At 33.5% G+C, this 14,013-nt stretch overlaps 1 protein-coding gene across 4 annotated transcripts in view; it reads left to right on the top strand.

Moving 5' to 3' along the window:
- The window catches only part of LOC135128126 (uncharacterized protein), a 513,893-nt gene that overhangs the window by 356,436 nt on the left and 143,444 nt on the right, over window positions 1-14,013 (top strand). The window lies entirely within an intron of this gene.

Below are 14,013 nucleotides of genomic sequence, written 5' to 3' on the forward strand. Positions count from 1 at the left end.
GTATGGAACGAATGCCAAGTAGCGCTGTATTGTATGTATGTACCTACTTACTTCCTTCACAACGTGTTGCAGACATGTGTTTCTTGTTCAGATCAAATTGTTTTATTGTCACTTAAATGCTAATAGTTTTATAGCTGAAACCACCGCAAAGTGCTGCAATATAAACAACCTAATATAACCACAACGTGTTGCTGTTACTAACTACACGAAGATATTAAAGTGCAGCTGCATACAAAGGAGAATTTAGGAACTTACCTACAATTGAGTTCATAATACCCGTTTGCTTTGAACTGAAATTTTAAATGAGAGTTTGTATGGCAGAATGGTCGCCAATATCAATTGGTAACAGTGTAGAAAAACTTAATAAAAACTGTTGTAGTATTTCAGACATTGTTCTATAATTAAGTTTAAATTTAATAAGTAATAACGAATAAATAACATATTGAATAACTAACGCTGAAACATTGCTAAAAATTGAAAAAAACACGTATTTCTAGATATCAAAGCTTAGAAGCTTTTTATTTTTCTGAGACCCAAAAATAAGTGTTTCAGGCGAAACAATGATTTCATCGATTAGAAGTTTACTAATGTGTCGATGGTTCCGACATAGTTGGTAAAATGCGTCAATCGTTGTTAAATAAGTTTATTAATTCATATAAATATGTGAAAAAGAAAAAAGTTTTCGTCTGATATCATAGATTTAGAAGTGGCAGTGCGTAAACAAAGTCGGTATGCTGAATAGCGTGAGAATGAAATGAAACACCAGGTATATATTATCTAAAGAAACACGAAACAATGTATGTGAAACTGCACGACTTCCACAAAATCTTAGTCACACTCTACAATTCGGGTGGATTCCATTTATCACTCGTGAAAATCCTTCATACTCAGACGAAATGGATACCGTTCCATGTTTGTACACATTACTGTTCTCGTATTCGTGAAACGTTTTAAATGCTTTTCTGTACTCTATTCAATTTAGAATACACAATTATTGTCTACTAGTGATTTTTTATCGGAATATTTATGTTACAAATGCTTTAAAACTGGAATTCATAACTTTATTACTTCCCGAGCGTAAACTAAGGATGTATTGTATTGTGATCGAGTCCATCGGGCCACTAGCTCTTTTCACATTTTCTCGATGTGTTACGAGTGTTATGACCCCTAAAGTACAAAAGTATAGGTCTCCCGTTTCTGTCTGTCTACCCGCTTTCCGTATGAATTTTTGTTAGACAGATAATCTCCAAAACTACCGGACCGACTGTTGTCAAATTTTATATGCGTATTATGAATATCACGTAGATGGTAAAACGCTAACCAAACTTTGTTTAATCGTCCCTACCAGCAATGTGATGACATCACCTCAAAATTGTATATAGTAAATGGGAATTAATTAAATATCCACAAAAAAAATTTAAATAAATTATTGCATCATTGCATGTAAAATAAAAAGCACATATTTGTATGTGCAATAAATATGTTCAGAGAATTTGACAACGGAAAAATAATGGAAAACTTAGGGAAACGCCAAGAATGGCAAACACGTCACACTAATTCAGATCCTTGACGACTCACTCCCGAATCACTCTAGCACCTGTTGGCAGTATAGTAGCTAGTATTCAGTTCGATAAAAGATAATAAGTAGGCTTCATTTTCAACAATGTTTCTTGAGAACTTTGAACTTCTTTTTCATGTCGTTTTCAACCGAAAAAGCACGGTTCTATTCTGTAACACTTTTACGGTTACATAAAGGGAGTGTTAAACGATAAAATGTGGAATATCATTCATAAACTTGCACAATTTTCATATTTAAGGAAAGAGAAATTTGTGTAAATTTGCGAAGTGAACGAACGCTTTTAAATGAAGTTATACTGGTGGGAGACAAGATATATTTCTCCTATTATAGTGCAAATAAAACTATTTGTGTAAGTAAAGCGAAGCCGAGTTTTGAACGAGCGAGTTAGAGAGTTTTTGCTTGTATTAAATACAACATTTTTCCTACGACTGTGACTGCAATAAAAGAATAGTAATAATAGATACAAAACCGAACAGAGCATTTTATTGCAATATTTATTTATACATACCTATTTATAGTAAAATTGAACAGTTTGCAAAGGAGTATATAGGTAATACTTTACAAAAAATCAAATTCCAGACAAATGATGTACACTAACAAACAAATAACAAACGAAGTTGCAAGAGATTAGGTTGGAAAAAGTCGGTTACGCAACAACAAGCCAAGCATTTCTACTTTAAAAACTAAAAAGGTAGAATTTTAAAAATCATATTTTAGTTTTAGTTTCACTTCAAGCGTTTATTTTTTAATAATTTGTAAAAGCGCTTTGAAATCCCATCTATCTGATCTTAATACTCGTTTCGCTTTAAGTCTGAGAAAGCACAGCTGCTTCATTAGAAAACGAACTTTTATTTAAAGACTGAACATTGTCGATCTTCCACTGTCGCATGTGAATTGTTTGTCGCCTTTTCTTGTTAGATACTTTAGAACTAACCTCGTGCTGTGATTTCTAACTTTTCCAAGTGGAACAATATGCATAAGTTGAAGGGAAACTTCTCAATGACTGATTCCAGTCTACTTCGGTTTCAGTTGTTTTCACCTGTTGTATTTGTCTAATCTTACTCTAATGCGTAGAGGCTGACATAACATTAGTATTTAGCAACGTTGCTGACTTGCTTTAGACATGTTATAAAATAGGGTTGGAATTGAAAGATCTAGATCAAATCGTAATTTTGATACTATGAAAAAAACTGATTATAAAGTTAAACAAATTAAACAGTTTTTAAATAAAGTAAAAAAAAAATATAGACTTATTTTTAAGAACATCTATCCGATGAAATAAAAACTAGGAATAGATTATAAAACTGCCGATAAAGAGATACTTGAATTTGTTTACAACGTAATAGTAATAACGTAATAACATTGCTATGTGTCCAAAATTGCAGGAAAATGGAGCAAAACATTTTTTATTTATTTATAAGGCATTCTGTATAAAAAGTTCTAAAAAACAGGCATATAATATAAAGAACATATTATGTACAGAATCATGCTATTCCACACAATTTAAATGAAATTTACTTCACAAAATTTTGAGATGACGTCCTCAAATTTTTAAATTAAAAGTTCTTTCTGAGATTCTAGTTCTGAAATCTAATAAAATAATGAACAGTCAGGTGGACGATAGACAGGCAGAAACGAGAGACATGTCTTCATATTCTAAGAGCACCAAAACTGTAATATTACACATTTCATGGTTTTTGATATATATATATATATGTGGTAATTTTTTCTGTAACAAAAATAAAAATCTGTATATGAAATTGAAACATAATATTCCAAAAAGTTTGCCCATATTAGGATAAGGTTTTATACAAGGTGATTGCGAAATATATACAAAAAAATGGGGAATAGCTCACAATATGATTATGTCACTGGGTAAAATTCACGGTCCTAAGTGGTAGCAGTGTCTAGAAAAAATGATTTGAAATTAAATGTAAATTGTTATACGAGCCGCTGGTAATGTTTCGTGACCTACTACAATGAATGGGACCGAGCGACTCGGATTAAGAACCAAAAAAGTGACTTTATCATGCACTTTTTTAATCGCAACGTAAAAAACACGAAAAGGGCCAGTCATCATCGAGCGGTCGATGAAATCGGTTTATGGTGCAGTTTTCCCATGCAGAGTGTGTCGATATGGTAATTGGTGTGCGCGAACATTTGCATCAGCGGTACGGCATCTCCGAGATCATGGTACCTTCAACCTCAAACTCACGATCGTGGCCGTGATAGGACAGAAAGAAGAAGTTGGATTTTCACAGCTTGTAGTGCATTCTAGATTAAAAGAACACGGCCACATCCATACCATGTTGACAAAGTGCGGGGTTTGGAGCCCGATGATTGTCTACATGCTCGTCAACAAGTACGATTTCAAGAGACGGTTTTCGATAAATGTGTATCGGTTGGATGAAACAGTTAGTTTGTGGAAATCAACAGTGTACAGAAATTATCGAAGAGCTTCAACAACAAGTGAAAGTGGCAGCCGCTACTCCGTTGTTTTTTTTTTTTTTTTTACCTATAAAGAAACATCTTGCGACTCTCTGACGCCTGTATGGCTAGTCAAGGACAACATTTTCAACATTTCTTGTAAAAAGGTAGTAGCATTCTAAGTTACTCTTATTTTTGTTCCAATAAACAATGTAACATCGTTGTCGCAAAGACCAAACATCTGTCAGAATCAAAAGCTGATCATCATAAAGCATTACCAAAAAATTTTCGCACTGACCTTTAACGATGAATGAATAAATGAATGAACGAATGATAATCAGCAAAAACTCGGTTTTACTTTTAATTGAAACTGAAAGTGTTTACGTCGTTTTTATTCGAACGTTTTTCCAACTCTGTTTACAAGGTGGCTCAGTGCCTTCGTATTGAGGGTGGTTCATGGGGGTTTTGCACCATTCGATTTTTAATTTGTTTTTTCTATATTTCGACTCTACTAGGGTGGGGGATGCCGTGGTTAAAATTATTGCACATATTTTGCAGTCACCCTGTATATTATATATTCATCGTTCTCATCATCAGAAACATGAAAATCAAGGTCGCTCCGTGAATCTGAGTCCTCCAAAAAAATTACAAATGGCGGAATATTTTCTGGGTTTAAAATGCTCATTTCTTTACGTCAATCCGCTTATATAGTGGTGAATGCTATTTTGCCACATTTTTGGCGTAAGATGCTCTAAAACTTCGATGCACAAGTGGGTAACACGATCTCATGGACATGTTTGTTGTAGAATCATTTACAATGTGCCCATGCCAACTCAATTGGGTTGTACTGGTAATGGTAAGGTGGCAATCGCAACACATGAATGCCTTTATGTGCCAGTAATGTATCAATTTCATATTTGATAGGGGCTTTTACAATAGTTGGTTCAACTAAGGCCCATAAGTGTTTCTGCGTCAATTTAGGGTCAAAAACAATATCACATTTTGCCAGGTGATCTTGGAGGCTAGTTTTCTTTGAAGATTTAGTAGGTGGCTTTTCTAGTTTGGCCGAATGGTAACTAACATTATCTACTTGGTACTCGTATGACTACTCTTTTTGAATTATTATTAAATTGGGCAACAAACTTGGTACAATCTGTTCTACTACCCATTGCTTGATTAAAAATGCATTCATAGCCTTATGAAAGTCCCTGTCATTGTTCGCAACCGTTAATGAAGCCTTCTGAACAACCTGCGTTCAACACAGTGAACCGCGGGCCTTCAAATTTGGGAACTTTGTAATTTTTTGTGGGCTTATTGTCATTGGCCCATTTCTTAATTTGTGAACCGTGTTTGTGTATCCATGTTTCATTCAAGAATATGAATTTAACATTGGGGCAATCCTGCTTATAACTGAGATAACTTTTTAGAAACTTTATACGTTGAACAACTACTTTTTTTGTATCTTCAGATTATTTTCAAATTTATACTTAAAATCCATTGATTTTAGAATTTTGCATAAACAACTTCTAAATTATTTTTTGCAAAGGCCAGGATTTTGTCCAGGGTAAAGTATTCTCCGATTTCTTTATAGCGTTGTATTTATTATTATTAAGACCCACCACTGACCCGGAAATGACCGGCATTCAGGCAAGACTTCTATCATTACGGGTACTAAGACCAAGTAATGATATGAATTGATTAGATTAACAGAACAACTTTCGAGATTCTAGAATTACAGCATACAAATTAGTCTGCTATTATTCTCTAATCTCACCCCATCCCCAAAAGTCCAGCGTAACTACCGACCATTTATCCGCGCATCACATGAAAAGTGACCTACACTACTCTGACCTACTGGTGCTAAGCTAATCTGACTGACATGATCAGACTGTTCAAGAAACTTACGAACAATATGACATGTTCCTAACAAAACAGCTTTTTGAATTTTGACAATTATTGAATCATTCAAATGCAAAGACTTTAAATTCTCAACTAAGCTATTTGGAACTACACCTACATTAGAGATAACTAGGGGTAGAATTGAAATTTTTTTAAGATTCAACATGGATTTCATTTCTATCGATAATTGTAGATATTTTGAAATCTTGGTGTCGTATGTTTGAATAATATTGTTTGTGTTAGGAATAGCAATGTCAATAAGAATGGCTTCGTTCGTGTGTTTTTTGATAAGTATGATGTCTGGTCTGTTAGCTGTAATGTTTAAGTCTGTAAGTATTGTGCGATCCCAGTATAATTTGTATTTGTTATTTTCAAGGAATGGAGACGGAATATAAGTGTAATAGGGTGTCGTATCTTCGATTAAGTTCATAAGTGTTGCTAATTCTTTGTGAATGATTTTGGCTGCGTTGTCGTGTCTAGCTTTGTAATCAGTTTGTGCTAGGATGCTGCAAGAAGAGATTATGTGCTGGATCGTTTCAGGTTTTGCTTTGCATAGGCGACAGCAGTCGTTTTTTATTATTATTAATATTATTATTATTATTATTATTATTAATATCTTTCCCAACAGTAAAAAAAACAATTAACAGGGAAGATAGTTAAATTAGATATAAAGAAAATATATTAAATACCTCTTTTCACTAATATTAAATACCATATTCAGATATTATGCAATCAACAATGTTTGAAAATTTATCTGTCACATCACAACTCATCGATATATTATTGAAGAAACGACACATACCAACTATCGGAGACATCATGAGTAAATTACTTCTGCAAGTGGAACAGTAAAACATATTTTGCCGTCGAGTGTTATACCTGGGAACTGAAAAGTTTAATTTACTAAGTAGCCAGATGCCATCGATTTTGTTATTAATTAAGTTTATTAGAAATCGAACGTGTGAAATTGTTCGTCTCGTGTTGAGTGAGACACTATTAAATCTGCTCAATAGAAGTGATTGATAATAACCTCTTATGGGATACACCCTGCCCTCGCGAAATGCTAAATACTTTAGAAACCCCCTTTGGACACTCTTAGTCTTCTTTATGTGGACTTTATACATCGAATTCCAGATAACTGAACCATATTTCAATCTAGTTCTGACAAGTGAGAAAAACAGTATTTTTAAGGTTCTTATTTGCTGGAATTCTCTAGCATTTCTGTTAATAAAACCCAAAACTGTATAAGCCTTAGTTACCATATTATTAATATGCCGAGCCGTCACGTTTAAGATTCACATTGTTAATGACATAGTGAAATAAGTATAATAGGCGAGAGTTTACGGAAATAACTGACATCCAAACATTTATCGATAGTCAAAGATGATTACTCAGACTCCAGTTGTGGATAACATAAAGATCATACTGAAGCACTTTACAATCCTCGATGGAATTTACGATTTTAAAGACAATCGTCAGCATACAGCAAATTGCCACTTTTGATAACATCAGCAAGGTCATTGATATACAATAAAAAGAGCAGCGGCCCTAAATTCGTCCCTTGGGGCACACCCGATGCTGGAAAAAATTTTTTTGACCTATGACAACGATACTGTACGTACTTGGATCTGCTAACTAGATATGATTCAAATAATTTTATCAGAGAATTCGAAGAACCAAAACGATTCAATTTTTTTAGAAGCAAATAATAATCCATCTGGTCGAATGCTTTTTGGAAGTCAAGATAAATAATATCAACTTTACATTTGTCATCAACCGCCTCAAAAGTAAATTGACTAAAACAGGCCAAGTTCGTTACAGTCGAACGTTTCTCCATGAAGCCATGCTGTGAAGGACTGATATATCTTTTAACATCCATATAATGTATTTATACAGAATACTTTCAAACACTTTGGCAAAATTATTCAGCAAAGAAATAGGTCGATAGTTGGAAATATCTGCAATATCCCCTTTTTACTTCCCGAGCGTAAGCAAAGGAAGTATTGTAATCGAGTCCGTCGGTCGACTCTCTACTTTTACGTTTTCTCGATCTTTCATGACCCCTAGAAGACGAAGAAATAGGTCTCCCATTTCCGTCTGTCTGTCCGTCTGTCCGTCTGTCCGTCTGTCCGTCTGTCCGTCCGTCTGTCCGTCCGTCTGTCCGTCTGTTGTCCCGGATTTTTATTAGACAGATAATCTCCGAAAGTACTCGACCGATTGTTGTGAAATTTTGTACTTATATTAAGAATATCATGTAGATGGTAAAACGCTAACCAAAATTTGTCTAATCATCCCCACCACTAATGCGATGACGTCACTTCAAAATTGTACATAGTAAATGGGTTTTCAATTGTATAAAATAACATAGTCCTACACATGTAGTTTACAACTCTGAATCGACTTTTCACCCGAAACGTCCAGATTTTTGGAAAAAAAAATCAAAATTATAAAACAACATTTTGAAATTTAATTTTTAATCTGCTAACCAGAATGCTTTGAAATGTTGCAGATGTTTTAAGGCTATAAAGAGCATAATAAATTTTTAGTCAAAAAATATTTGCTTATCCCCTCCAAAAACTTGATGACGTCAGCTCAAAAGTTTGTGGAATAAATTATATCTAAAATGTACAAAATATGATGAGTCTGTACTTGTGATCTATCACTCCATTCATATTTTTTGGATTTGCATATACAGGGTGACTCAAAAAAATTAATGAATGCGTAAATATATTTTATTGATTTAATCAGGAACTACAAAACCGAATGCTCTGAAATCTTGCAGATGTTTTAAGGTCATAAAGAGCATAATAAATGTTTAGTCAAAATATATTTGCTTATCCCCTTCAAAAACTTGATGACGTCAGCTCGAAAGTTTGCCGAATAAATCATATCTAAAATGTACAAAATATGATGAACCTGTACTTGTCATTTATCACTCCATTCATATTTTTTGGATTTGCATATACAGAGTGACTCAAAAAAATTAATGAATGCGTAAATATATTTTATTGATTTAATCAGGAACTACAAAACGGAATGCTCTGACATCTTGCAGATGTTTTAAGGTTATAAAGAGCATAATAAATGTTTAGTCAAAATATATTTGCTTATCCCCTCCAAAAACTTGATGACGTCAGCTCGAAAATTTGCCGAATAAATCATATCTAAAATGTACAAAATATGATCAGTCTGTACTTGTGATCTATCACTCCATTCATATTTTCTGGATTTGCATATACAGGGTGATTCAAGAAAATAAATGAAAGCGTAAATTTATTTTACTGATTTACTCAGGAACTACAAAACCGAATGTTTCGAAATCTTGAAGATATTTTAAAATTATCATAAGCATGGTAAATTTTTGATCAAAATGTATTTGGTCGTCCCCCCTAAAAAATTTATGACGTCACCACAAAATTTTGCTGAATAAATCCTATCTAAAATGTACAAAATATGGTGAGTCGCTTCTTGTGATTTATCATTCCATTCAAATTTTTTCGATTTGCATATACAGGGTGACTCAAAAAAATTAATGAATGCGTAAATTTATTTTATTGATTTAATCAGGAACTACAAAACCGAATGCTTTGAAATCTTGCAGATGTTTTAAGGTTATAAAGAGCATAATAAATTTTTAGTCCAAATATATTTGGTTATCTTCTACAAAAAACTGATGACGTCAGCTCAAAAGTTTGCCGAATAAATCGTATCTAAAATGTACAAAATATGATGAGTCTGTACTTGTGATTTATCATTCCATTCATATTTTTGGATTTGCATATGCAGGGTGACTCAAAAAAATTAATGAAGGCGTGAATTTATTTTATTTTATCGATTTAATCAGGAATTACAAAACCGAATGCTTTGAAATCTTGGGAATATTTTAAAGTTATTATAAGCATGGTAAACTTTTGTTCAAAATGTATTTGTTCATCCTTCCTAAAAAAATTGATGACGTCACCCTTAAATTTTGCTGAATAAATCCTATCTAAAATGCAAAAAATATGATGAGTTTGTACTTGTGATTTATCATTCCATTCATATTTTTTAGATTTTCTTAAGAGGTGGTTCAAAAAAATTAATGAAGTCAATTTATTTTATTGATTAAATTAAAGGCAACACTTATTATTAGTATTACACCCCAACCCACCCAATTTGGTAGACACAAAATTTGTTAAAGGAAAAACTCGGTTGAAACATAAGGGTAGCACGCTTATTTACATCGACTTTAACATTACAGACCTGCATTTGTTTTATGCGCTCACTTGGTTCCGCGAATGTGAAATAGACATGTTTATAATCAACCAATTGTGAATTTCACCGTCAAGAATTAAAATAAAACCCAATGTTTTATATAATAAGCGGAAGTCGAAGCAATAAAACCGATGGTCGTTTTGTTTACAGTTTCTCTGTTTGACTCTCACGTATGCTGTTACCCCTATCATCTTAAATTAAGAATGTTTATACATACACGATTTTCAGTTGCCTCTGATACGTATACGTGAGTAAATTGTTTCGTTATTTTATTGATTATTACAAAACAATATTCAAAACGACCCAATTCATTTTCCCGAAAATTTGAGAATATAATAATTTTATTCTTAGTATTACACTACATCTATCCCAACTGATATACGTGTCCTTGCAAAAATGTTGATGACGTCATCGCAATTTTTTTTAAATTCCCACTAGAAAAATGTAATGAAAAAAAAACACAATAGGCATGCAGTCGTCAAGTTTCCGACAGCGAGGGAAGTACTGTCTAAACTCTTTAGACCAATTTTTTGAAAATAGGACGGATTATTGCTGTTTTCCAACTTAATGGAAAAGTGGAGGTTTTTATGATTAAATTCAATATAAAAACCAAGGGTTTGGGGAACACACAAGTGCAGTCTTTTAGTAGGAAACTTGGGATTCCATCAGGGCCCATTTTGAAACAATTCCTCGATTTTTTCAATGCTGAAAAAACTTCATCTTCAGTGACAAGTGGCAGAGTGATACATTCACTTGAGTTGGCATAGTGATGAAACTTACAGGTTGTTTAGAGGTACGATATACCGAGTTAAAGTAATCAGCAAATGCATTAACAATACGAACAGGACTATCAAGAATACAATCATTATATTTCATTATGCCTGGAATTCTCGATGAACATTTCCTTCTTTGAGCATACCCCCAGAGTTTCTTAGATTCACTTTGAAGACTACTTTCTATATTTATGTCTTTTTGGCGTCCTGACATGTAAACGTCAAATTAACATTCAAATGACATCTTCGGAAACATCAACTTTACAGTCATCCTGGATGTTTACCACCCGGCGTGCGTAAAAATTGCCCAAATTGTCCACTCTTCCTAGACGTTTATAAATAAAAATCTCTTTACACATCGAAAATATAATTATTAAAACGGCAAATACATAAGATATTTATTGTTGAACAGCAATGTATCATATAATTTCGAATATTTTTTAGTTCAAACGGACCTACGCCATCTTGTGTATTTCTGTGCACCAGTTACAGATCACTGTAATTGACATATTCATTGACAGTTATGTTTGTTTTATTTCTGACTTTATGTAAAATTGAATAAAAAATATAAATAATTTTTAAAAGTTGTCGGCCAAAAAGTTTAATACAAATCTTGTGCGTTAACCATTTTACAGCGCTCAATCATTAAAGCACTCCGGCTTCGCCGTCGTGCTTCAAATTTATTTCGCGCTGTAAAATGTAAGTTACCACACGCGAATGTAAATAACTATTCCCGACCTAACTCTTCCTTAAAAAAGTGATTTTCAAACTCGTCTAATTTTTTCCTTCCTCCAGAACTTCTAGATGAAACCAGTGTTTCTCCGTCATGATGATTTTAAAATGTGCCTTACCTTAGATCGAGATACGTAATTTAAAAAGAAAAACCCTGTCAGTTATTCCACAACACTTCCCATTTTTTTCAGGAAAGACAGAAAAATATATTTGACCTTCAATTTGACGTTTTTAGTACGACAAGAAAGGTCCCTTGTCATTTTGTGGTCACTATGATTTTACAAACGTAAATTAATTATGTTTTTTTTACATCTACTATTATTTTGTTTACCAGCGGTGTAGGAGAAGCAAAGATAGAGTTCAATTTTCCATTGTATAATTTCACTATAAAACCAAGATTTGTTTCAAAGCTTAGAGCTCACAGAACACTCCCAATTTTTTACGAGCATCTTAATAACACGCTGTGTAAAACAATGTCTACGTAAAGTACTAAAAAAATCCATAACGTTGTAATATAGTAGACACAGAAATTAGAAGTAAACAAGTTTGCTCTTGGATGATTCTCTATATGAAACGTATGCATGTCTGTCATATTGTTGGTTTTTACTATATTTTTTAATAAAAATGTCTCATAACGATGAATTTTTCCTCGAGTAAATTACAGCTATTCCCCTTTAACACATACAGAAAACTTTTCTATTTTCAAGAAGTGAATATCGTGCCTCTGGAACAATATAACGGGTGTGTTAATTAGTTTCACGTCTCGAACAGGGCGTGCACCGCCGAACGTATCTTGTGTTTCAGGTTTGCTCTGTCACAATTATTCGACTTTTAACTTGATTGTGAAGAGGCGGCTTGTGGTAACTGACACACTTTCAAGCGTGCAACTAAATGAACACTTTACAATTTAACGAACACTGTTGAATAAAATTCCCCGTAAAAATTAATACTATCCCAACACAAGCCTATGTAATCTTTGAAATATTTAACCTGCAATCCCTAAACAGAGGGAAATACAAGCGAAACTTCTCGGACTCCCACATAAAACCATACAAACACTTACTCCAGACAACTCCAACATAATGTAGCTATTTGTTTTGACATTTCCTGCTTTACAGTATTGTGAGCCGGTTTGTGCAAGCTTTGAAATTATCGAAAACTCCTCAAGAGTACAATCCACTAGCGAAATAATACAGCAACGATCCAGTCCCTACATCGTCTGAGCTTCAGTATTGTTATTGTAGACCCGATAATGGCACAATGTGGCGAGCCTCCTTTATACCTCACTGAGTGGCTGTCTGCTCGTCTTGGCGGTGCCGTGGGCCCGCTTGCAAATGGAAATGTAATGTGATTGCACTCTATTCTATCGATACACAACGCTTTATTGCCCCCTTTGGCACAGTAGTGTTTCAGTTGATGGCTATTCTTGCACGTTAATTGATTCCTGCAGCGAACAGGAACATTCTCAAGCGTTTTGTTTCCAGTTATTATTGATTCTTTACCGGTTGTATAATTCCCATATTTAAAGAAAACAAGAATGAAAGGACACGGTTCATTTCTGCACGTTCAAGGAAAATAAAATTTCTTTACAGAGCAAACATGGGTTTAAATTTACCGTTCCACATCAAACCAAACGCTGACAGTCGTGAAAATATATTTACACATTTTTTTCAGTGAGTTGGTAAACTGCAAGACTTGTTATATCAACTTTGAAACAACTTTTTGATTCTTCGTTGATGATAATTAATATATGTAGTCCCGAAGTGTAGCAGAATATCATACTTAAATTGGATTTTGTTACATTTAAAGAATTCTTTTACACTCGGAAAGTCATCAATTAAATTATACTAGTCATTTCTATTCAATAGTTCTGATTGAAATTAAAATTAATTAGGAGTATTTTATTTCATGTTAGTATCTGTTTCCGTTGTTATTGGTCATCTAATCCCAGCTGACTTCCAGATGCAATAGTTTTTTTACCTATAAAACTCGAAGAGCGTGTACGAAGGTGCATTCCCAAAAGTAAAAACAGCGTTTAAAGTTTAGACGTTTATTGCATCGTGGGTTACAGAGTTTTAAACTATATTATGCTCGTGAAAGCTGACAGGGGTGGTTTGTACTAAGCATGCTGCTCAACTTTGAAACAAATTCGTCAAAAACACTTAAATACGTATAGTTATATAATATAATAAACATCTGTCATTAAAAGTCACTGTTGTCAGGATTGTTTCAATAGCACTGTACACACTTTTTTTACTGATAGTTTAAGCAAGCCATTCGCAACTGAACCTGGGTATGTTCCTTATCATTTGCTACAGGGTGATTTCGACATATATGCAGTAATTGTAA

This window comes from Zophobas morio, unplaced genomic scaffold (assembly GCF_036711695.1).
Source record: "Zophobas morio isolate AGI-343-1 ecotype UQ-CSIRO unplaced genomic scaffold, CSIRO_AGI_Zmor_V1 ptg000012l, whole genome shotgun sequence".
Taxonomy (NCBI): Eukaryota; Metazoa; Arthropoda; class Insecta; order Coleoptera; family Tenebrionidae; genus Zophobas; species Zophobas morio.